Here is a 26,881-nt window from a genome sequence, read left to right on the forward strand (position 1 = left end):
GTTCCCGGTTCCGAAACTCCTAATGGTCTGTCCAATGAAACATGCAGCTTTATTGAAAAATGAATAATTGCTAACATATAGATAATATTTCTATTCGTAAGATTTCATTAAAAATATTTTAAATTTAATCGTTTATAATATTTTTCCGCTTGTTTGCAATTTAATCTGTAATAATACCTCTCTGTTTGTTTGCAAGAATAATTTCTTGTATGACTGTAAAAAATAGCGAGTAATATTACAAGTAAAATCTAATAACCTAAAATTAAAAATAGAACAAGTAGTTAAAAAAAAAAACTGAAAGTTTTCAGATTTTATATTTCGCCCAGGCGGGCGTTTTTTCTATTGACAGACTATAAGGATTCTGTACTGTTTACTTTAAGTTACAGTTGAATGTGAAGAATCTTAAGAAGTAGCAAACGAATAATCGCTTGAGTTCGTGAGACAGTAAATAAATTTGGAAAGGGTTAAAAGACCCTTTATTATTCAAATAAGATTAAACAGAACTCCGTCTTGGAGTTGTACAATAAAGCCGACACTGGGGCTTGATCTTAAGAAACTAAAAATTAAACTAAACATATAAAATAAAAGAAAAAGTCTGTTGTGTGTGTGTCTTTCGTTCGCGCTGCGCGTAAGCTAAAAGACCTAGGGCTACGAAATTTGGTACATAGGTGCATCTAGACAAGAGCCCAGTGCACCTCGAAGCGATTTTTTCAAAATTCGAATTGGAAATTTTTTTTTTTTTATTTTATGTTTTGTGACGAAATCGCGTCATTTTAAGACATAATGGGCTATGGAAAAGCGAGATTTTACTCTATACACTCCATTTTCACATCGTCATGAAACGTAGGCACTTAGCTTAGAAACACGAACTTATAAATTTCGTGTTTCAATAAATCGATTCAATACGAATTTACTTAACAAGGGAAGCTTAACACCTTTTCAACGGGATTTTTTCTAAAAAGTTTACTTTTAAAAATGTACAGGTTATTTTTCTTTGATTTTGGGACACGTTAAACTTTCACCCTTGCGACTGCTTTTACAAAAAGAATTTTGGAAAAATGATAATATTTTGCATTTTTAAAAAGATGTTAAATGAAGCTTCCGAGTACACTTCTCACATGTCACATCTTTAAAAACGTGATTTTGGCAACCATTTTCCTGTCTTATTGTTGTTGATAGATTTTTGATCAAATCGCATCATATTGAATAGTTTCATTGTTTTAGAAATATGGGTTTGGCAACAATTTTTCATCGTATTTCTTATGTCACTGTTTTTAAGAGATTGGCGTATTTCATTGTCCTTTTATATATATATATATATATAATACATTTTTATTGATTTTTTTTTTGATAAAATTGTTCTGCAGAGTAAAATTCTGCGCGGAATTGTATGTTTTTTTAGTTGCTTTCATGTTATTTTTTGCTTATTTCACTGTTTGTAAGATATTGAAAAGTTTTGCATGATTTTTTTTTCTTCAACGGAGAGTTGGTTAATATTTTTATTAGGATAATTAATATTTGTATTGAGGGATATAGCTTATTTTATTGTAAATTTTTTCTCTTGAAAATATAAGATAAAATATCATTAATTATACTTTGCTTTTCAGAATTTTTTGTCTTTTTTGTATTCTTTTATGTTATTTGTTGTTCATTTCACTGTTTTTAAGATATTGAAAAGTTTTGAACGATTTTTTTAGGAAACTAAGTTTTTAACCTCATTTATACCATTTCAGTTCTTACGATTTTGCAAACGGAAGTTGGTTAATTTAATTTATTAGGATAATTAATATTTGTATTAAGGGATATTGCTTATTTCATTGTAATTTTGTTATACGTAATAACTTTTCTTTTATGAAGTTGCTCTGCAGAGTAAAATTCTACGCAGTTTTTAAATTTAACGTTTGGTGGTCCCTTCAGCCATTTTCCCGGTACATTTAAAAGCCAGACGAAGGCTGGCAGCGAAGCTGCTAGTCTTAACTAAAGAGATATAGCCGAAACTATCAAACTTCTAACAAGTTGGTCCCTTAACGCTAATTGACTGCCAAGTTCTCAAGGGCCTAAAGTACGGTCGAGCGTAATAATAGCTTAAGAGAGAGTAGCCTAAAAAGGCGGACGCGTGCTAGCCAGGATATCTGGTTCTCTCTGACTAAGACAGTGGAACTTCGCGGTTAAATACTGCTCTTCCTTATTAGCATTGAGACGTGATTCTAAAACTACGTTCTTGCCGGAAGTGGTAAGTTGAAATCAAGAATCGATAGGAAAGGAAGTTTAACTCAAAATTTAACTGTTAATAAAATTAACATAATCCTTACAAGACACATGCACGTGTCGAGGGCATTTGGGCTAACGCCACTTTGTGCTTAAAATATTTAAAAACAGGATATCTTTAGAATTTCCAATAGTCAGTCTCGCACGCTAGAGATAAAAATGTTTTATTTCCTACAGTGTTGCTAATGATTCGTTTTAAATTCCTTACAGTGTTGCTAATGATTCATTTTAAATTCCCTGCAGAGTTGCTAATAATTCCTTTGAAATTCCCTACAGTGTAGCTAATGATTCATTTGAAATTCCCTACAATGTTGCTAATGATTCCTTTGAAATTCCCTACAGTGTTGCTAATGATTCCTTTGAAATTCCCTACAGTGTTGCTAATGATTCCTTTGAAATTCCCTACAGTGTTGCTAATGATTCCTATTAAATCGTTGAGCTTTTTAATCGAAAATTCGTTAAAGTTTTATAAAATATGAAATAAACAATAAAACAATTTTGAAATTCCATATTCGGGCTTCCAGATGCTCATATTCGGGTAGAGGGCTACGTTATTCAAAATATGATGGACCTAGATATCGTTGTGTTTTCACAATGCGAGAAACATACATACGTTCGGCCAGGTGCTTTATTATTTAATTTCTTTAAAGATAATACATTGCGGTACTATTTGGTGGCAACAATTGGAAAACTCCCGTTTGAGAATCTGTTTGAGAATGCAAAATCCGCATTTTGAGAATAATAGCCCTTCTTGGCTAACGCCATTTGGGCTAAAAGTAGATGGAAGAAGTTTCCGGATTTAAACCATAAAATCACTAAAGAATGTTATAATTGTGTTTTTTCTAAAAATTATTAAATTCATTTGCAGATCCTTGGAATCCTTTGTTATTTCTCAAACGAAATCATAAACAAGCAATTAAAAATATTTATGAAAGATTACTTGTTAAAAATATTTTAATAACATGCGAATGAATGTACTTTCTAGAGAAAACTAAAGTCGTTACCCAGAACTCTATAAAGAGCTTTTTATCTTTGAATTACTACATTAATGTATGAGAATGAAGTCGTAGTGCTTTAAATTAATTTTCATTTTAGATAATACGTTTTAACATAAAGCGTTTTAATGTAATATTTTTAAAGTACTTTGTTGTTATTTCCTTATAATTTTATAAGAGCTACGTGTCTCGTTAAATGAATAATTTATATCATTTTCATAATATTTTAACTTTTAAAAAATTCATTATATGTCGAAATATATGATTTTCATTAATTAATGTAAACCAATAATATTTATTTTGCTTAAGCATAATAATTCGTTTTTTGATTTGATGTACTGAATCTCCCTCGCAATTTATTGAATATTAGCGGGCAAAGCAATGTTTATACGTTTTTCGTACAGAAAAACTGACAAAATCTGATGTGTACACCACGACTTCCTTGACGGCATATTAAATTATACCCAATTTTTCTTGCATTTGATTTAAACGTATTGAATTGAATTAAATCTACTTCGCCGACAGCGCATAATCCACAAAAAGAGAATAAAAGTATTCTTTAAAATTCACTCTATTTGTTTACCATATCGACACTCTGGCGCTAGGTTCACTTAACAGTATTATATTTCGTTCATATTATAACTCAGAATGCACAAAATTTATATCATTTAAAGAATTATCTAATCGTTACCACGTGTTCTATTCAAATACTATAATAAAGCTAGAACGATGTATAAAAGAAATTAAGCAAACAAAACAAAAAAGAAACGGTTTTTCACTGACGATTGAGTATTTATCATTCAATGAATTCAGTTCTCACTTCGCGACAAGGCAAAAATACATAAAAACTCAAAATGTATGTATTAAAAATTACGAAGTAAATCTTAAACGCTTATTTACTCGAAAAAATTCAAGAAAGGATTAAGCATGATTTAATTGGCAATAATAAATGAATGCGTTATCTTTGTTGTTGCGAAGCTAAGTTTCTCTAGATTGGCAACAAATCCACTAGTCTCCTGTTTCAAATGTAAACATCAATGGCCGCCATCAAATTAGGCTTAGCGGCACTTAAACAACTTTAAAATTGTTGATAATTCTAAACATATTGCATACAGATTTATTAAAGGCATAAAAACCTTAACCGGAAGATAAGAACAACATAATTCAATCCTTTTTAGAGCAAAAAATGTACAATTTACAAACATATAATAATAAAGAAACTGAGATCACTGAGGCGAGGATACAGGGTGTATATATATATAAATATATTTATATAAGTTTGGTGCGGCTGCAACCAAAATACGGCGAGTGCAACCAAAATACGAGGTGCACAATTACATGTTATAGCAGTCCTATATACAAAATTTCAATGTTCTCAGGCTACTCATTTTTGAGTTATGCGAAATACGTACGTACGTACATTCGCCACGAAAAATTCTTTTCAGAATTCATTTTAAATCAGTTTTATAATTTTTTTGGAGGAAAAGAGTCTTTTATTCTGTCCTTATGTACAGATATCACGCGAAAACATCGTTAAATTGCATTCGATAGCGGTCAAAATGGATATTTTCGTTGAAATATGCTGCTGCCTGAAACTTGTCGCGATTACAATATCTCCTTTTTACTTCGTACAAGGAAGTAAAAAGGAACTATTAATACCTTATAATGTAACATATTAGAAAGGTAACCTAAATTTAAATGAATATATACGTATTTTTTAAATTCCAGATATGATGGAATTGGTGCAAGGAGGAAAAAAATTGTTGAAAACCGCTAAATTAATACATATACTTCTCTCCATAATTTCGCAATATTAAATCATTCAGTCATAAAATTCAAAATGCAGATATTCAATCCTTAACAATTATTTCCTCGCCTTCTTATACCTCACTGCGCAATCATATTTTGGATGTCATTAAAGAAATAAATCGCCTTTTCAAGAACTGAGAAATTCCTAATTACAGAATATCTTTCTGATCAGTGGGATAAACGATATCGAAATTCAACGAGCTACAGGCTGGAAAATATCTTAATTTCTTCGCTCTCAAAAAAGCGAATTCCATTGGACCGATATTGCATAATAACTTGCGTGCGCAATCAGAATCCGGGATTGATAAAAATTTGAGGATGTACTTGAAAGCTCCTTCAGTCCTAATCTGAGTGCCAATGAAGTGGAAAATCTTGAGATTTCATCCTCCACTCAAGACGTTCTTCAGGGAAATGACAGCCAACATATTCTCCCAAGTTCTGCAGCAGAAATGTTTAGCTTAAGCGAGAGAATTACGAATTAACCGCGCCACAGGCTGTGATTAATTTAGGGAGTCATTAGAATTTTTGAAGTAGGAAGACATGGAAAACGAGCAATGGCTTTGCCGGGACTCCAACCTGGACCACTAATCATGTCATACAGTGGTGGTCAAAATTGTGGACACTTTTGGAAATTTTTATGTTTTTGAACTTTGTATGCTTATAGAAAATGTTACGTTTCGCAAAATGCAAACTTGTATATATCATTTTAAAGAACATTTATTACTGAATTCAATACAAAACACAAAATTCAATTATTTGCAATACAAAATATGGTATATGTACTTTAATATAAAAAAACACAGGTCTGAAGCGGTTTGTAATGTCTAGCTTTCCAGGCCAATCACTGTTCTAGTTCTGAGAACTAATCAAATGTTACTAACTGCCACTAGAAGCTGACATCATGTTTACACTTGAAACAATTCATTATTTTGCTTTGTTCTGTAGAAGGAGTAACTGAAGTGTATAATAAACAGGTCCAAGTAGGAAGTTTTGTAAAAATTTTTAATATTTAGTCAAGAAGCAATGACATCAAATAAAAGAGTAGATTGGACACCTAGAAAGAGATGTAATATTATTTATTGTGTTACGAGAAAGTGGTCTTTCCTATGCTGAAATTGCAAGACAGGTGGGTGGTTCAGTGACTACATCTGGAGTCCGAAAATTTTGTTTTCGGATCAGCTAGATAATTGGGACTATCCGACTGGTGTGTGAGTTTTTGGAATTTAGAAATGAGCACATTTTTATGCCGTTGACAAACGGTATCGGTTCTTTCCGATTTCCGAAACGGTATCGGTTTGAAAATTTTTCCTCATTTGAACATACATCCTGTCTAGAACCGATACCGTTTGTCAACGGCATAAAAATGTGCTCATTTCTAAATTCCAAAAACTCACACACCAGTCGGATAGTCCCAATTATCTAGCTGATCTTCCCACTGTAAACGTTAACTCCATTGTTAATATCTCCAATAGGAATCTTTCGGAGGATCAGTTAAAAGTATTAAAATATAATTTCAACTTTTCAAAGACATCTAAACCTTCAATTCCTCAAATCATCGCCCCTATAGAGAAAGCCTTTAAATTCTCCAAAATTTCGGAAACGCAGAAGGATACAATCCGCCACCTAATTACTCATAACGTTAATTTTAACAATAAATCTTTGGGTTCTAATCTTAGCAAAAAGGAAAATGAGATCTTACGTGAAATTAATTCTGATACTAATATCATTATCTCTAAAGCTGATAAGGGCGGACAGATCGTTGTTATGGACAAACACACATATATTACTGGAGTCTCTAAATTGATAAATGAAGGCCCATACTGCTCGATCCCTAAAGATCCTTCAACTTCGGACCTCATGAAAGTAAAAAGTGCTATTAAATCTTCCCACATTCTGCCAACTCAGTTGAAGAAATCACTTATTCTGCCTATTACTAATTGCGCTAGACTTTATGCTCTTCCAAAAGTCCACAAAACCGGTATTCCTTTTCGACCAATTGTTTCCAACATAGGTACTGCTTCATATCCTTTGGCCAAATATTTAGTTTCCAGATTTTCTCCTCTACTTGATAACAATATTCACACTGTAAAAAATTCTGTTGAAGTCATTGATAAACTTAAAAATATTTCCCCACTTCGTTCCATTATGGTTTCATTTGATGTCAAATCATTGTTTACTAATGTTCCGGTCGAAGGAGCACTAAATTGTCTTGAAACTAGGCTTCGGGAATTTCACTTCACACATACTGAAATTAATGAGTTGGTTTCGCTTACTAAAGTTTCTCTAAGTCAAACCCACTTTGTTTTCCAAAATGCATATTTTCGTCAAGTTGAAGGATTGGCTATGGGTAATCCTCTCAGTCCGGTACTTGCTGACATTTATATGCACTATTTTGAGATGAAATTATTTGATAAATTATCTTTTCGTCTTTGGATTCGGTATGTTGACGACACTTTCGCACTTTTTGACGGTTATAAAGAGGATTTATCCGAGATTCTATCTATTATGAATTCAATTGATCCAGCCATCCAATTCACTCTTGAAATTGAATCCAACAATTCCCTCCCCTTCCTCGATATTCTTATAATCCGCAATGAAACCGATTTTAGCACCACTGTGTACCGTAAACCCTTTGCAGTTTGTTTACCACCCCATGCCAAGTCATGCCACCCTGTTAAGCAAAAAATGGCTTCTTTTTACTATTATGTTTTCCGCGCGCTAAAAGTTTGTTCCTCTGAATCTTTGCTTACCAATGAACTTAATTATTTGAGAGCAGTTGCGATTGACCGTGGATTTTCTCCCGTGATTATTGATAAAGCCGTCAAAAAATTTTCAGATTCCCATCAAAGAAGACATTCCACTGTTAGAAATAATATCAATGACCTTGTCGTGCTTCCATTTTATCCTTCTGTTAGCTATAAAATTGCACGGATTCTCCAGAAATTCAATTTTCAAGTCGGTTTCTCCCCTATTAATAAAATTCACCCTTCGATTCTAAAAGATTGCGTTTCTGTCTTGAATTCTTGGGGAATTTATAGTATATCATGTCAGTGTGGTTTAAGATATATTGGCCAAACAAAAAGAGCGTTGAAGTTTCGTATCAAGGAACATGAATCTTATGTCAAAAAAAGAGAAATTAACAAGTCTTCAATAGCGTATCATAGCTGGACTTTTAACCATAATTTTGATTTTGGGTCTGCAAAAATCATCCAAAAGGCTTCTTCCATAGGCGAATTGGATTTTCTTGAGGCTTTTCACATTCACAAAGATTTAGAAAGTTTAGTTAATGATTTGAAGTCCAATCCAGTCCTTCCTAATGCCTTTAAAATTCTACTGTCTTAATTCAATTATTTTTGCCGATAGATGGCGTTACCTCCTCGCACTTGGTACTACCAGAGGGTATAAAAATCTGTTCAGTGGTTGCTTTCCATTATTTGAAGTTCAGATTTTGAGCGTAATGTGCATTTGCCCCTCGCTCCCTATTTTAACTTCGCTAATATTTCTTTATGCTTGATCAGACAGCCTGGCTCAGTAAAAGTAGGCGGCCAGTGCAACTCTGATTAAAAATCTAGTTATAACGACGTGCAGTGCTGATAAGCACCACGTGTTTCTGTGATTCCTATTTTCTTCTTTCTATGTATTTCTTTCTCCTGATGAGGAGGGACCTTTAGCTGCCCTCGAAATCGATTGAGTGTTTCATTATACCTACGCTAAATATAAGGTTGTTTTTCACGGTTTTGATTAACCCAGTTAGTGTTATGATTTTGTCATGCATGTCAGCAGATGGTATTGGTCGCCTTCATGTCATCGATGGGACACTGAATGCCAGAAAATACATTGACACTATTGTAGAACCAAAACTTCTACCTTCCATCAGAGATCTCTTTCCCAACAATGCTTCGTTTATTTTTCAGCAGGATTTTGCTCCTTGCCACACGGCCAAAATATCGGAAGAATGTTTTCGTACAAAGAGCATTAAATTGTCATGGCCAGGAAACAGTCCTGACCTCAATCCTATCGAAAATGTGTGGCACCCTTTGAAAACTCTTGTCCGAATGAGGCGCCCATCAAATAAAAGGGAACTAATTGAGGCTATAATTGTTTCCTGGCATTATGTAATAACGATAGAAGAGCTTAAAACTCTTGTCAGCTCAATGAAACGTCGATGTGAAGCTGTAATATAAAATAAAGGGTACCCTACTAAGTACCGAAAACTCACTGCAATCATCTTTATCTAATGTATAGCGATAACTATTATCGTTTAACTTTTTTTGTTTGTATTGCAAATAATTGAATTTTGTGTTTTGTATTGTATTCTGTAATAAATTCTCTTTAAAATGATATATACAAGTTTGCATTTTGTGAAACGTAACGTTTTCTATAAGCATACAAAGTTCAAACACATAAAAATTTCCAAAAGTGTCCACAATTTTGGCCACTACTGTATATATGTAAGATAAAAAATATGAAACCCAACTTCTAAATTTAATTCACTATAACCTTTTTTACTTGTTTGTTTCATTTGGAAACTTCAAGGTCAAGGTTCGAGTCCCTGCGAGGACTTTGCACATTTTTCATGTCTTTCGTAGGAAAATAACCTAATGACTCTACAATGGCACCCGAACTAAAATGTGAGGATTCTTCACCACCAGGATTTGGCGATTGGGTCGCTCTTTACAAGGATGTGTATATAAGGTATTTTATCCTTGCTTTCTGAATGCCTTCGTGGTGTAACGGTAGCACGCTGGGCCGGTATTCCAGAGGTCCGTGGTTCGATTCCCGGCGAAGGCGGTTGCACATTTTTCATCTTTTCTGCTTCCAATTAACCTAATGTCTCTACAAGTGGCGCCCGAACTAAAAGGGTTGTGGATGATGATTCTCCGCACCCTGGATTTGGCGACTAGGTCCCCTAAAATCATTAGTCGCCCTTTAAAAAGGGGAAAGGGGAGTATATAAGGTATTTATCCCACTTCCCTAGCGTGCCTTCGTGGTGTAACGGTAGGACGCTGGGCCGGTATTCCAGAGGTCCGTGGTTCGATTCCTGGCGAAGGCGGTTGCATATTTTTCATCTCTCTGGCTTCCAAAAAATCCTAATGTCTCTACTTATTAAGTATTTAGGTGTTATATTTGAGGAAAAACTTACGTTTAAAAACAAAGTAATTTGTGCTGTAAATAAAGTCATTCCAGCCTTTATTATGCACTGTTTTATCAGAAGATATTCCAAACTGCATCTTCGGGTCAATCGAATTATTTACTTAACTCTCATCCAGCCAGTCCTTACTTATGCAATATCTGCATGGTCGTTTACCCCCGAAATCTTAAACCGTATAAAACTTATGTATTGCTGTCTTGAAGGCCTTGGAAATGGATTAAAATGAATGTTAAAACATGTGTTCCTATAAATTTGTATACTGATTGTCTTTCTTTGCTCCAGTCGCTTTCCTGCCCCGATAATGTTAACTGTATTATTATGGATATTCAATTTATGTTGCAAGTTCTACGATTTCCTTTCATTGGGTTAAAGCCCATGTGGGTTTTTTTGGTAACGAGAGGGCTGACAGTCTGGCCAAGGAGACATTTATTTCAACTTATGCACCCATTGTGGATATTTCTGGTTTTAGACAAATTGCCATTACGAGTATGAAGAAATATTATATAAATGTATGAAAACATGTGTGGGAAAGTTCAACAAGGAAAAATGATTTGTTGATTAATATTGAAATTACAGATCAAGTTTTAGCTTATGATGACATTGATATGAATCAGATTATCACCGGACATGGTAGGTTTCCTCATTATTTAAAGAGATTTCATGTACAAGATAATGATCTACGTCCAAATTCTAATGTTTTGGGTGATGCCAGACACTTCGTGGTAAACTGTCAATTGACCGATTTTATTAGACGTAGTTTTAGTGATATACATTGTGATTTATTGAATTTTGATTTTAAACATTTTAAATTATATGCAAGAGAATTGATGGCCTTTATTAATGGCAATAGGCATGCGATTGGGGTTTTTAACTAAGTGCGTTTTGGTTGATCTTTACAATATGGTAACTGGTAGTTTAGCGACATTTTGGAGGCGATAAAGGTTCCTACCTGGCACTTTGGTAATAATGTGAGCAGTACTCAGTTCCGATTACGCATTATTTTGTGTGAGGGAAATGAGAGATCATGGGATATGTCATGTGATATTAATGGACGAATTACGGTTCTTTAATCGGAAAAGGGGGGAAATCGGGAAAAAATCTGGAAATTTTGTATTTGGCTTTATTCTGTGTTGTGTGAAACAGTGTTCGTGAATTTTCGGATCCCATGGCCGTAACTAAAGTGAATTCGAAATGGGTATTTATGTATGTATTAATTTAATGTATGTGCTCATTTATATTTTAAGTAGTGTTTTTGAATTTAATTATATTTTAATTAAATGATAGTTATTTTGTGAATTTTATGTTTGTAGGAATTTGGTATACGTTTTAGTTGAAGTAAACGTGCATGGAAATAATTTAAATGTCTGACAATAAGTATTTGTAATGGTTGCGGTATGAATTCGTTGGTGACGTGCATAATGTAATAGATGATTTAGAGGTAAAAGTTTTTGGATATTTTATTTATTTTATATGTGGAAATGTTCATATTTGGAAAGGGTAAATACTTTTTCGCGATCAGGTAATTTCATATATGTTCTTTTTACCGGGTTTAAAGATTGAGAAAATTGTCATGTATTTTCGTGAAATTTTTCTAATTTATGAGAAAAAAGCAGTGTACATGGATATAGTGAAGAGTGTGCGCAATGCCATTTTTGTGCAATTCTGGGATGTTTTTTTTAAGTAAAAATAAGTCGGCGTGTACATGGTTTATGTGTATGTGTTATTTTGAAAAACGCGTAAGGAGTATGGTATTGTGCACTTTTTCCCAATTTTGCAGTGAATATTTGTCATGATTAAGCAGTTTTGTTAGATAAAATTTCTAGCATAAGTGTAATTCGGCTAGTAGATTGTTGGAAGAAGTGTTCAGTAGATAAAAAGAAAAGAAACATGTCTTTACTTCGTGAAGACAAAATGGCGGCGGGAAAAAAAAATAGAGGGTTGCTGTAGGAGAGTTGGTCGCCAAATTTTCGCCAAAAAACGCCAAGTTACCATAATGTAAAGATCAACCTTCGTTTTATTTTAATGTGTTTATTTTAGGATGTCTTTTTCGTCGTGTTTAATGATATGTGTGCCTGTACATCATACTTTTTTGTGTGTTTTTCTTTCTTATTTTATGTTATCCTTTTTACTAACACAGTTTTCTTGATTTAGTTATTTTTGGTTTTCTTATTTCCTGTTGTGTCGTTAATCCAGCCGTTTAAAAAAATTGGAACTACTCTGATATGCGCCCTCAAATCGCCAAATTTCTCGCCAAATATTTTGGCGAGAAACTTTACGCTGCCATATTACTATCTAATTTTTTTTTTTTTTTTATATTTCGAACTTTTAGCCTAAAATGTCTCCAAAAACGCGGTTTTCGCACATGCAAAAACTACGTTTCGAACACACAATTTAGCTAAAAATCCGAAACAAAAACAAAAAATTTAGATAGCAAAAACGTAAAGTTTCTAACCAAAACTATTTGACAAGAATCCATGTACACAGCGACATGTTTTAACTTCAAAAAACATCTACGAATGGCACAATGTAGGCAACGAACGAATCTACAAACTACGCACACCTTGCTTTAATAAATTAACATAACAACAATAAATATTAAAGAATACCATGTACACAGCGTTCTGTTTCAACTTTAAAAAACATCTACGAATTCCACAGTCTAGACACTAAACAACAAAATAAACTAAAATAAATTTCAAACAATTTAAAAAAACAACAATAACGACAGAAATTCATACTAAAGAACCAATGAACATAACATTCTACAAAATAAGAACAAGGATAAAATAAAATGCACTTACCATGAATTAATACGTTTTCGAATAGCAGAAATATAAATTTTATACCGCCTTTAACATGCCGCCACGTAATCACTATCGTATTTACATGACAGCCAGACACACTATCCAGAAAATGTATACTATGGTTCACAAATAAATAAAATCACAAATCGCTACTTCTATCATGCACTGCCATTAAAAATAATCTCCCAGACCCTCTTTCCACACTTCCAAATACCCACTACCCCTCAACAGGATAGCCACAATGATATTTCTTTTGCCAAACTTCAATTCAACAACTACCATTTTATCTTTCCCTCCCATCTTCTCAGACACAGAGGCGAATCAACGAGCTCCAGCGAATGATTTTTCAACGTCAACAGGGTTGCCATAGAACACGCAATCGCGCCAAAAACGAGCGCAGAACACATATCGCCACATTTGGTGAAATTAGGGCGTATATTAGAGTTGTACCAAAAAATTATATAGTTGTATGGCAACCTTGCTGGATGTATAATTATCATTTTCTTTAGTTGATTATGCTAACATTTTTAGTAAATCGGAATACCGGGCTTGGTTTCTTGGAACTTTGAATTTTAAGTTAAATGTTAAAGTTGCTTCGTGTATAATATTTTGGATTAGTTGTTCTTTTTTATTAATCTGGCGTTTTAACTTTTGTTGGGGTTCTCACCGGGTCGCTGGCTGCCTTCGCTTGTGGTGTGAGTGGGACGCCCCTTTTTGGACCATAAGATCACTTTGTGATCAGGCGGGTGGGGGTGTTCTAGCAATCTTACCGTATAAAACTTATACATCAAACACAAGTTCAAAAAAAGTAATTCGTAATTGTATTTTAATTTATTCGCACCATTTCTTTGATAATATGCCCATCTCATTCTATCTTGAAATCTCTGCAACTGCTGATTATAATCCTATCAGTTACGTTATTTATATTACTTAGGATGAGTGATTAAGGCAAAGGAACTTGAGGGATATCTGCCTATGGGGACGGATGCCATAGTGGTGGCCGTTTTAAGGGAAACTGGCTCATATCCATGATATACAAGGCGAAATCCCCGAAACCCAACCCCCCCCCCCCGCTCTTTCGCTGAGATTCGATTCGAGGTCGACTTATCAGTTTCAGCGACTTTACCGCTCGGCTGGGGGTGGGCCACTTGATCCTACAATTGATCGTTTGTCAAGAGTTCAAGAATGGAACAATATGATGCCAAATTTTAGTTCTTATGGACATCTCGCTGCTTTCCAAATTCTTATTTTATTAGCCCAGAGGACATCACCCAGATGGGCTATTAATTTCGTTTTGGCATTTTGCGTCGAATCACTATAAACGCTGTATCACCTTTCAAATTGTTGTCACCAAATATTAGAGCCCTGCGTTATATTTAAAGAAATTAAATAATGAAGAATCTGCATGAATGTGTGTATGTTTTTAGCCTTGTGATAAAACAACGCTACCTAGAACCATCCAATTTTGAATAACGTAATCCTCCACCCAAATGTAGACATCTGGAAGACCTAATTTGGAACAGATTTTATTATCTTTTTCATATTTTGAAAAACATTAGAGATTAACAAACTCAACGATACCAAAGCGAGCAATGGCATCATTGCACGAAAAGTAAAACCTTTTCTTATCTCCTTTTTTCCTTCCTTGTACGAAGTAAAAGGAAGTATTGTAATCGAGAAAAGTTTCAGGCAGCATATTTCAACGAAAATATCCATTTTGACAGCTTTCGAATGCAATTTAACGATGTTTTTTGCGGGATATCTGTGCGTAAGGACAGAATAAAAGACTCTTTTCCTCCAAAAAAATTATAAAACTGCTTTAAAATGAATTCTGAAGAGAATTTTTCGTGGCGTCTGTACGAACGTATGTACGTACGTACGTATCTCGCATAACTCAAAAACGAGTAGCCGCAGAACTTTGAAATTTTGTATATAGGTCTGCTATAACATGTAGATGTGCACCTCGTATTTTGGTTGCAATCGGCCGCACCAAACGTATATAAATATATATATATATATCCACTTTGTTACCCGGCGCAGTGATCTCAGTTTCTTTACTCTTATATGTTTGTAAATTGTACATTTTTTCCTTTAAAATGATTAAATTATGTTGTTCTTATCTTCCGGTTAAGGTTTTTATGCTGTTAGTAAATCTGTATGTAGTATTTTTAGAATTATCAACAATTTTAAAGTTGTTTGAGTACCGATAAGCCTAATAATTTTTTTGATGGCGGCCATTGCTTGTTTACATTTGAAACAGCAGAATAGTGGATTTGTTGCCAATCTAGACAAACATAGCTTCGCAACAACAAGGATAACGCCTTCATTTATTATTGCGAATTAAATCATCCTTTCTGGAATGTTTTCGACGAAATAAGTGTTTAATATTTACCTCGTAATTTTTAATACATATATTTTATTTTTAGTTATGTATTTTTGCTTTCTCGCGAAATAAGAACTGAGTTAATTTAATGAGAAATACTCAATCGTGTGTGAAAAAGTGTTTCTTTTTTGTTTTGTTTGCTTAATTTCTTTTATACATCATTATACCTTTATGATAGTATTTGAATAGAACATGTGGCAACAATTAGATAATTCTTTAAATGATATAAATTTTGTGCATTCTGAGTTATAATATGAAAGAAATATAATACTGTTAAGTGAACCTAGCGCCAGAGTGTCGCTACGGTAAACAAATAGAGTGAATTTTAAAGATTGCATTTATTCTATTGTGATTTATGCGCTGTCGGCAAAGTAGATTTAATTCAATCCGATAAGTTTCAACGAAATGCAAGAAAAAATGCTTATAATTTAATATTCCGTACAAGGAAGTCATGTGATATACACATCAAATTTTTTATCTTTTGTAAAAACATGTTTTTATTTGTTTAAACTCTATCTAGTGTTTAATATTTTTCCATACTTTTCAAATTTTAATAAAGCTATTTTGAGGTTTTATGTATTTTTGCCTTACCGGGAAGTGAGAACTGAATTAATTGAATGAGAATTACATCTCTAATGAAATTCGAGGAAATAAGTTTAAATAAAATACTACAACAAATGCGCATGCTTCAATATTCCGCATAAGGAAGTCACTCCGCATTAGATTTTTTTATATTTTTTTTTTATAAAGACAGCGAAAATAAGATCTGAACTATCTTCACTATTTAGCATTATTTTACTTGCTTTGATAATCACCTAATCAGCACCGAAGCCTTTTTATACACTGCTGAATTGTAACCTTTTATTTCTAACCATTAATTATAACTGAGATCCTTTCAAAATTCACCACATAGAAGCAAAATTCATTGAACAGTAGATATTGCTCGGTAATTAGTGAAAAGTAATAAAAAAATATATTCCAAAATATCCTCTGATTAGGTTCATGAATTTGCTTAGGGCGCAGTCTTAATTAACCCGATGCCAATTAATTATGTGCTCATTTCTAAGACAATATCCCCAAAGAGCATAAAGCCGTATTCGGTTGAAAAACTGAATATTTTTTCAGTGAAAAATTGATTTCCTTGTAGGGCTTAGTGAAACGTAAAAGTTAATTAATTCATTACTTTGTCGTCGTAAAATATGCACTTTAATTAATCGATACTTTCTGAGGAGGGGCGAATAAAGATATTACAACTTCATTACTTTTTTTTGATATTCTGAGAAAGAAGTCAACAGTTTGTGGAAAAAGTATTTTAATGTTTTTTAAATGGCTAACACAAAAGACGTTTTGTATAATTTTTTGTTAACTCATCTAATATTGATGGTGAATTGGGAGTTTTTTAAATTGCAAGCTAAAATTAATGCTTATCCAAAGGTAATTTTCGGCAAAATGTATTGGTTGATGCATGGAGCTTTTATATTTACTTTGTAAAAGGCAGCACAAAAGATGCTTTTTGCACAAAAGACCTTTTTGAACAAAAGATAATTTTTTATGCAGTCATCTATTATTGAAAATTAATACATTTTAATTTTGAGCTTTTTTAGACAATGAAATAATATTCAGAGCAAATGCAGCTTTTCAAACAAAAGATTCATATTTTTAATTCGTTGTATTGTAATCAAGAAAAATTCAGAGTACCATATTTCAACGCAAATATCCATTTTAACCGCTATACAATGAAATTTAACGATGGTTTTTTGTAACATCTATATGTAGGGACATAATAAAGGACTCGTTTTCTCCCAAACGAATTATGAAACTGATTTAAAATGGATTCACAGCGGATTTTTTTCGTGGCGTCTGTACGTACGTGCGTATGTATTTTCCATAATGCAAAACCGAAAAGCCTCAAAACGTTGTAATTTTGTGTATAGGATTGTTATAACATGTAGTTGTGCACCTCCCTTTTTGGTTGCAATCGGCCGCACCAAAAGTATATACCCAATTTATTACTCGGGTCAGTGAGCTCAGTATTTTTTATTCTTTTATGGTGGTAAATTGTGCATTTTTTGCTTTAAAAATGATTAAATTAAGTTGTTCTTATCTTCCAGTTAAGAGTTTTATGCCTTTATTTAATCTGCATGCAATATTTTCAGACTTATCAACAGTTTGAAAGTTGTTTAAATGCAGCTAAGCCTAATTTATGTTACCATAGCAGCCATACTTGTCTACATTTGAAACTCAGCAGAATAGTGAATTAAATCTTTTTTGCACCTTTATTGTCTTTTTGCCGAGTGGGACCAAAAGGAAACTTTTAATTTTGTGCACCGAAAAATTTATTTCGTGCCTGCCGGTCGAATTGCTTTATTTATGCATAGAAACTGATATTTGAATTGTAAAATTTGTTTTGTTAATTTAACTCTATTTGTAGTTTGGCTTTTCTAAATATTTCAACTTTTAATGAAACTATTTTGAGGTTTTATGTAGTTTTTCCTTGCCGCGAAGTGAGAACTGAATTCTTTGAATGAGAGATATATCTCTGATGAAATTCCGTTAAATAGAAAAAAATAACTTTTAACACTTTGAAACTGATTAAACTGGTGCCGCGACAAACTAACTCAAAAAATATAATCAAATAATTCATAATTCAAAATCTATTTCATAATATTCATCATTCATATAGCATATGGTATATCATGTCACCATTCTTATAAACATTCGTATAGTGGTAGTACTATTTAACTTTAGAGGTTTGCATTGTGAGTAACCTATGTAAAAGGAAGTATCAATAACTCCAAATTCAATTAAACTCCATGTTTCTTAAAAGCCTGCCGGCTCAAACAAATGGAGGGACATGACAGACCACAGCTTTCCACACCTCCAAATACCCACTGCCCCTCAACAGGATAGCCACAATCATATTTCCTTTTGCCGAACTTCAATTCAACAACTACCATTTTATCTTTCCCTTCCATCTTCTCAGACACAGAGGCGAACCAACGAGCTCCAGTGAAAGATTTTTCAACGTCAACAGGGTTGCCATAAAACACGCAATCGCGCCAAAAACCAGCGCAGAACACATATCGCCACATTTGGTGAAATTAGGGCGTATATTAGAGTTGTACCCAATGTGCTAGTTTTGTTTTGGACGCCATTTTGTTTTCACGAAGTAAAGGCATGTTTTTCTTTTTCTTTTACTTAACATTTTTTCCAACAATCTACTAGCCGAATTACGCGCTTATAGTAGAACTTTTAACTTTTATGAAACAAAAATGCTTAATCATGACCAAGATTAGGTACGAAATTGGGAGAAAGTGCAGAATCGCAAACTGCTTGCCGCGTTTTTAAGAATTGCACATACATAGTGTTATCCATGTACACGTCGACCTATTTTCACTTAAAAAAAATCCCAGAATTGCACAAAAATGGCATTTCGCACACTCTTGACTTTATCCATGTACACTGCTAAAGTCCTACGAAAATGTCGCCAAACTACCTGTTACCATATTCCGAAGATTAGCCCAAAATGGTGTCAAAAAAAAAAAAAAAAAAAAAAAAAAAAAAAAAAAAAAAAAAAAACTAGCAGGTTGCTGTAGCAGGGTTGGTCGCCAAATTTTCGCCAAAAAACTGCCAAGTTACCATAATCCGCAGTTTCACCAAATTAAGTATTAAATTTTTAAAACCAAACAAATTGTTTTACATAAAAAAACTGTAGTTCTTACGTTCTTTTATCTTATCTAGGGCAAAAATTAAAAGTTTGAAGAAATTTAAAATAATGTTTTTTTAACATGATAAATCTGCTTATACTTTTCAGAGCAATAAGGATACATAAATTTTGAGAATTAATATGCAATTAATAAATTATCAAAGAGAATATTTTCTAAATTTATTTTTTATGAATCTTAAAAGGTAATTTTATAGAAACTAGTGATGATACTGTATTCAAACCATCGATTTGTTGCAGATATTTTTCCAAAGTAATATCTACAAAAACTAATGGCTTTTAAGTTCAAACAGAAACCTTTCAGGGAAAGTCACTTGAAAGAAAGGGAATTTTACGAAAAACGTAAGGTGCTACTCTCTCAAAGATAATGTAAGAAACGAAAGTACTCTATTTTACACAAAGTATACTACTATCAAAAATACTATTTTCTTTGAGGGGAAAAAAATCTTTTGGGGAAAATAAAAGTTACTGAATCCTCAACAAAAAGTTAAAATTTTGCTGGGGACTCTGTGCAATAAATTCATTTAGTTCTTGCTAAAAAATAAATTAGTAATTTATGTTAAATTTAACTCTACATAACAGGAAATGTTTTATGAAATCATTTATTTTAAATACATATATGGCATCAAAAGAGACGTAAAAGTGGTTAAATTAATCTTTAAAAAATGTCCAGGTCTTTTGTACTATTGTTTGTTGCTATATGAAGAATTACGAATTAAATAATATTTTTTTTTTCAGTTTCAAATAAAAAATATTATCTTAGTATGTGTAACTGTCATAGGTACTATTATCGGTTTCGAGGTCCGTAAAAAATCGCCAAACTATTGTTGATGCCAATGCTGCCAAAAATAATTGCTGCAACCCTAATAATTGCTGCAAGAAAGGAAGTATAGTAAATTACTATTTAAGATTGATGTTTTAATTTAGATGAAAGGTTAATTTCATATAATACTTTTTATTATTATAATTTATATGAAAAAGGCTAAACATGACTGAATGGAAGCATAAGAGTCAATAACTATTTCAGATCATTATTATAATTTATATAAAAATTACTAAACATAACTGAATGGATGCCTGCATCGTTATTTAGCTACCGACTTATCGCTAAAGCATAATTTCATTTCGTTGGTTGTTCAAACGTAATTTTCTATAATGAATGATGCCTTTTCTTTGAAAATATTCTCGAGCGATTCTATATAATAATTATATATAGAATCGCTCACTTATTTGTTTGCCGCTTTTGCCAAGGGTAAAAACAAATGAATTTTTGTCAATTTTCTTTTACTTTTTAAGTGAAAATAAGCCGATGTGTACATAAATAAAGTCAAGGGTGTGCGCAGTGCCATTTTTGTGCAATTCTGGGATTCTTTTTTAAAGTGAAAATAGGTCGATGTGCACATGGATACCGAGAATGTGCAATTCTTAAAAACGCGTCAAACAGTGGGTGATTCTGCACTTTACCCAAAATTCTATTGCCGACTTTTCGTCATGGGCAATTCCCAAATTGTTAAATCCTTAGGATATTAAAAAAGGATTTAAAATCAAAAAAGGATTTGAAAATTATAGTATTTCAATGGCGTCATAAGAAATATAGAACTATATAAACTTACACAATCTGAAATCAGCGCGTACGCTAGATTTGGCGCGCTGTTAAATGGGCGCGTTTGCTAGATTTGGCGCTTTTGCTCATACATTTTCGCTGCAATTTTTTACGGTCCTCAAAACGGAATAGTACCCTATTGGATTGATATCTTGCAATTCATATTGAACTGATGTCTAGCATTAGGAAATTTAAAATAAATCTTTAAAGCAGCGATCTCAACCGGTGGTACGCAAAGACACAAAGTATTTTTAACAATTAAACTAAAAAAATTAAATACTTTTCTTTAACACTCGCAAATTTAGGCGATTTGAGCTTTGTTCAATGTGAGTAGCCGCTCATAGGCTTTAGCAAAATAATAGTTTTGCCATAAACATAACAAAATTTATCGTAATTGATGATTTTAAAAGAAGTAATAGAAGTGAATGTTTTATTTAAGGAAATAAAATTTATTAAGGAAATAAAATAATTAATTAAGTTTTATTAAGGAAATAAAAATAAATACCTATAAAAAGATAATACAATCTCATTAATTCTTTTAGAGCTGATCGATTTATTAGCATGTTGGTAAAAGTATATTTTAGGGTGCCCCGTGGCAAAACTTGGCAATTTTTGGCGGTATATGGATTACGAATTTGTGCAATTCTTTGACTTATTTTGCCTTGAGTAACGGAAATTTTGGGGGCAAAAATCGCCGTTACACAAACCCAAAATAATAAGAGAAAGAATTGCACAAACTCGGTATCCATGTACACAACGACCTATCCATGTACACATCGACTTAATTTCACTTAAAAAAAAAATCCCAGAATTGCACAATTGCATTACGCACTCCCTTTACTTTGTCCATGTACACATCGACATATTTTCACTTAAAAGTGAAAGGAGCACCAAATTCTACAATATAGGCAAACTAAAAATACATAATCTCAACAAAATACATTTTAAACCAGACAATAAAATAACATAAAAAAAGGAAAAACATATTATACTTTTAAGCACTACCAAAAGGAAATATTCACTTACCATGATTTTCGAGTTCGCTTCGTACACCCAGAGCCACGTAAAAATCAAAATATCAATCATACTCAAATGACGTTTTTCAAACCAGGTACTCTTCCTGATCGAACGCTTCACATAGTGACCATCTGAACCTTTCTTCCTACAAACCCATTCAAATCCATCTGAACGGTTTTTACGTTCGACGCATATCCTTCCTACATACAGGACACTTATAATGGTTACTAAGTAAATCTTTATTTACACACCAGTCAAATAAAGCTCTTTGCCTCTTTCGCTCCAAATCGCACAGAAACTTCAAATTAATCTTACTACATTCGACCATTCTACCGTCTAAAGAATGAAACCAACACACACCACAAAAACGCTTACGAAACATCCCATGATTCAAAACTTCCCAGAATCATGCACCCGATTACGTCACAACAGGGTTTTCATAACATTCAACTACTCAGGCTACCATAAATGAAACAGCAACTTGGCGATAAATCGAACAACAACTTCGCCATAATACAAGGGGTACCTTAAAGTCTATCTACCCACTTGGCGATTTTGGGCGGTATATGGATACGGAGTTTGTGCAATTCTTTGACTTATTTTGGTTTGCGTAACGACAATTTTTGGGGCAAAAATCGCCGCTACACAAAGCCAAAATAACAAGACAAAAAAGTGCACAAACTCGGTATCCATGAACACAACGATCTATTTTCACTTAAAAGAACATCCCAGAATTGCAAAAAAATGGCATTGCGAACTCTCTTGACTTTATCCATGTACACGTCGACCTATTTTTACTTAAAAAAAATCAGAGAATTTCACAAACTAGGCTTTGCGCACTTCCTTTGTTCATGTACACATCGAACTATATTCACTTAAAAAGTCAAAGAAGCAAAACAAAAAAAATACATAATCTGAATAAACTACATTTTAAATCAAACAATGAAATAACATAAAAAAGGAAATTCGTCTTAGCACTACATAAAGGAAATATCCACTTACCTTAGTTACGAATTTATGCGTCTTCAGTTCAAATTCCTTAACAGCATCCAAACACTTCCCAAAATTATTTGAACTAGCATCTGTACACTGGTGTCGCCACATAAATTCCCCAAAATAAGAGCAAAAAATATCCTCCGTTCGAAAATATTCGATTTTCGACCGTACGCATTTTTTTCCTCCAAACAGGACACTTAATAATGGCTACTAAATAAACCTTCATTTACACACCAGTCAATTAATGCTTTTTTTCCCCTTTCGTTCCAAATCCTACAGAAACTTCAAGTTAATCTTAACACATTCAGCCAATTTATCGTGTAAACCACAAAATAACAACTTACTAATCCATCACACACCAGCCCTTACCAAAATCCGACACACACTTTTAAAGTTTTTCCCACGATTCAAATTCACCGCGACCAATTACGTCATAATAGGGTTTCCATAGCATTCAACTACTCAGGTTGTCATAAATGAGACAGCAACTTGGCGATAAACGAAATAATTTGGCGAAAAATGAAACAATAATTTCGCGATCATACAAGAGGTACCCTAAAGTCAACTCTAACCAGCATGTCTACATTTTATATTGCCACTATTTTCAGTCTTGTATTGTTTTTTTTTTTTTTTTTCAATTAGAATCATTTTTACGTCGATATTTTGTCTATAAAGCAGGTAGTTTGTCTTCTTGTTGCTTCGAATTCCCTCCTTTTCTACGCAATTTGAGGATACCGTCGTATGTTTTTAAAGAACTCGTAACATATTGTTCATTTATATATTTGTGAGAAAATAAAACAATTCTAAGCGAATCTTTACATTATAGTAACTTAGCGATTTTTTGCTTAAATTTGGCGACCAACCCTGCTACAGTAACCTGCTAGTTTTGTTTTGGACGCCATTTTGTTTTCACGAAGTAAAGGCTTTTTTTTTTTTTTTAACTCAACAATTTTTCCAACAATCTGCTAGCCGAATTACGCTTATACTAGAACTTTTATGGAACAAAAATGCTTAATCATGACGAAGACTAGGTGCGAAATTGGGAGAAAGTGCAGAATCGCAAACTGCTTGCCGCGTTTTTAAGAATTACATATACGCGTTATCATCCATGTACACGTCGACCTATTTTCACTTAAAAAAAAATCCCAGAATTGCACAAAAAGGGCATTGCGCACACTCTTGACTTTATCTATGTACACATCGACCTATTTTCACTTAAAAAGTCAAAAAAATTTACAAAAATCCAATTCTTCTTACTCTTGTAAAATGCGCCAAACAAATAAGTGGGCGATTCTGTACTTCAGAAGCGAAATTGTTTCTAAGTGCTTATTAGCTAAAATCAGGATCGGAATTTTCCGGAAAATGTTACATGACATGTCTCTTGATCTCTCATTTCTCTGAGACAAAATAATCTGTGATTCGAACTGTGTACTTCTCAGATTATTCCTAGGGCCCACCAGCGGCCGAGCGGTAAAGACGCTGAACACTGGTAGTTCGGTCTGAGGCTCGAATCCCGCGAACGGGCTGGCTGCATGGGCGTTTTCGTGGTTTTCCCCATGTGTAACGTGTATACGAGCCAGTTTCCCTTAGAAAGTCCTCCACGAAAGGCATCCCTCCCTTTAGGCAGATAGCCCTCGTGTGCTTTGCCATAATTAAATACACCAGATTATTCCTAAGTCCTAGCTAGTAACCTTTATCGCCTTACCAAAATGTCGCCAATCTACCTATTACCATATTCTAAAGATTAGCCCAATTCTAGATTTTCAAAATGGAAAAATGGCTAGGATTGATTAAGCTGAAAAGTGATTATTCGCAAGTGATGGGCCCAGGACACTATACTAGCACTAAGATATAATTAAAGTTATTTGACATTTGGGTTTACTTGGAATGAAGAGGACCATTTTAAGTCTCAGAATGATATTCCTTGGAATACGTGCATTGCTGTATGCAGTGATAGAGCTCGGGCTTTAACAAGAAAACATTACGGTGTTATTTTTTCAAATAAAAGGAATACGCTCCTGAAACTAAATTTACTCACTCCTGCATTCATCGTGAAACTTTAATAACCAAAACAATCCTGAAACCTGAAAGTCGTTTTGAGTCAAGCTGTGAAAATTGTTAATTTTACTAAACGCCGAGCTTTAAATTCAAGATTATTTACGATTTTCCGCCAAGAGATGAGCAGTGAACATGAAAGGCTTTTGTCGTATTCCGAAGTAAGATAGTTATCCAGAGGCAAATTTTTAAATCGCTCTTTTGAACTGCGATCAGAAATTCTAAATCTTCCTTTGTGATTCAAAATTTGAATTGCAGAAATGTTTATTTAGTGAATTATGGTTTGCGCTTTTAGTATATTTATCTGATAGTTTCAGAAAGTTTAATGAATTAAATTTAGGATTACAACGGAAAGTTAAATTAAATAAGTACAATTATAGAAAACCTCGAGCTAATAGTCAAGAATTTTGGATAAGGGCATTTTAAGCTTTTAAACACTTTAGAACTTTTTCTAACCGAAAATAAATTGTAAATAAAGGAATAAATAGTATCCGACATTAAAAATAATTGTTTTTCTTTGATAAGTAATTTCAACATGTGTTTTCCCGAAGATTATGAAAAAGAAATTTGGATTAGAAATCCATTTTGTTCAAATGTACCGGAAATTTTGTGTCGTGAAGAAAAAGAACAATTGAAAGAAATTTCCTGGAATCAAACTTTAACTGAATATTTCAAAAATAACACACTTGTTAATTTTTGGCTGCACAGGAAAAAAGAATTTAAAGGCATTTCAAATAAAGCCATAAAATTTTTATTATTGCACTTTTGCACAACCTATTTGTGTGAAGAAGAATTTTCTTCCATTTTATATTTGAAAAATAAGTGCAGAACAAAATTAGAAGTGGATCCTAAATTACGGTTACAGCTAAGTGAAATAAGACCAAATATAATGAAATGATCAATTTCTTTGTGTCTTAATGTCTGCTTAAGAGATGATCTCTCTTAATTTTCACACCAAATTTCACACTAAATTTTATAATTCAAGTATAACAACTAAAATTTTTATAATTAAAATAGCAACCAAATTTTTATCTAATACTTTATCTATGTGTGCATATTTATTACAAATTGCCAATAACTGTGTAAAAGGCAAAAATACATATTTTTTAATATTTCAATTGAGAAATTTAACAATAATCCTTGTAAAACGTAGTGGTGATACCAAAGTTTTTCAGTTTTTCTTTGGCAAAGTACGCGAGGGCTATCTGTATGGAGGACTTTCTAAAGGAATCTATCATGGGGTAAAGCCAACCCTGCAGCCAGCGCATTTGCTTGGAATCAAAACTAGAAATACGAGTATTTAATGCCTTTAATTACTTGGTTACTTGTACGGCTCCCTAAATGAAGAAATAACATTGAGAACTAAAATACTATTTGAATATTTTAAACAAAATGTGAAATAATAATAATAATAAAGATATTTACATATTTTCATTGTACGAATTATCTTAAAGCGGTTGTAGTGCGACCCCACATATTTTAAGTAAAAATAAGTTTCATCAGAATTTTTTAAAGATTTTTATAAATTCTATACAGCTATTTTATATATATATGTGAAAACAATATAATCAAAGAAGATGTTTGAAAACAATAAAATAAAAAAAATTGCTAAAGACTTTATACTTAATTACTTATTTTTAGTCTGTACATAAATAGTGAATTTCTCACAATTTATCTGCTAGTAGAATTACTAGAATACTAGAGTTTTACGATTTTCTGCGCCAGTTTTATACAGTTAATTAAAAGTATTACTTGAAGCACAAATACTTATGTAGTGTTGAATTAGTAGTAGAAATCTTTTGCAATGTTATTCTGCAGTTGAATCAATAGGAACTGAAGGTAAGCACAGTATATTAATAATACCAGAATGAATAGCATGAAAAATCAACCACAACTCAGCGAGGAATCAAACCACGAGTCTTCCGCTTGCAAGCTGGATGTATTAGTCATTTACGTCACGAGAAGGTGATAATTCCTTAAATTCTTCCCCAATTTAAGGACGACTGAAAAGGCTAGCGTGAGACGCTGTCAGATTCACAGATAAATCTAAGTAACGATGTATTACCGTTCTCACT

At 32.9% G+C, this 26,881-nt stretch overlaps 1 protein-coding gene across 4 annotated transcripts in view; it reads left to right on the forward strand.

Annotated features, from left to right (window-relative positions):
* LOC118187013 (cGMP-inhibited 3',5'-cyclic phosphodiesterase 3A-like) overlaps positions 1-26,881 on the forward strand; it is an 881,882-nt gene that overhangs the window by 573,536 nt on the left and 281,465 nt on the right. The gene's annotated exons all lie outside the window — the stretch shown is intronic.

Source organism: Stegodyphus dumicola, chromosome 8, assembly GCF_044657685.1.
Source record: "Stegodyphus dumicola isolate Sdum_Otavi_A_Nest chromosome 8, ASM4465768v1".
Classification (NCBI taxonomy): domain Eukaryota; kingdom Metazoa; phylum Arthropoda; class Arachnida; order Araneae; family Eresidae; genus Stegodyphus; species Stegodyphus dumicola.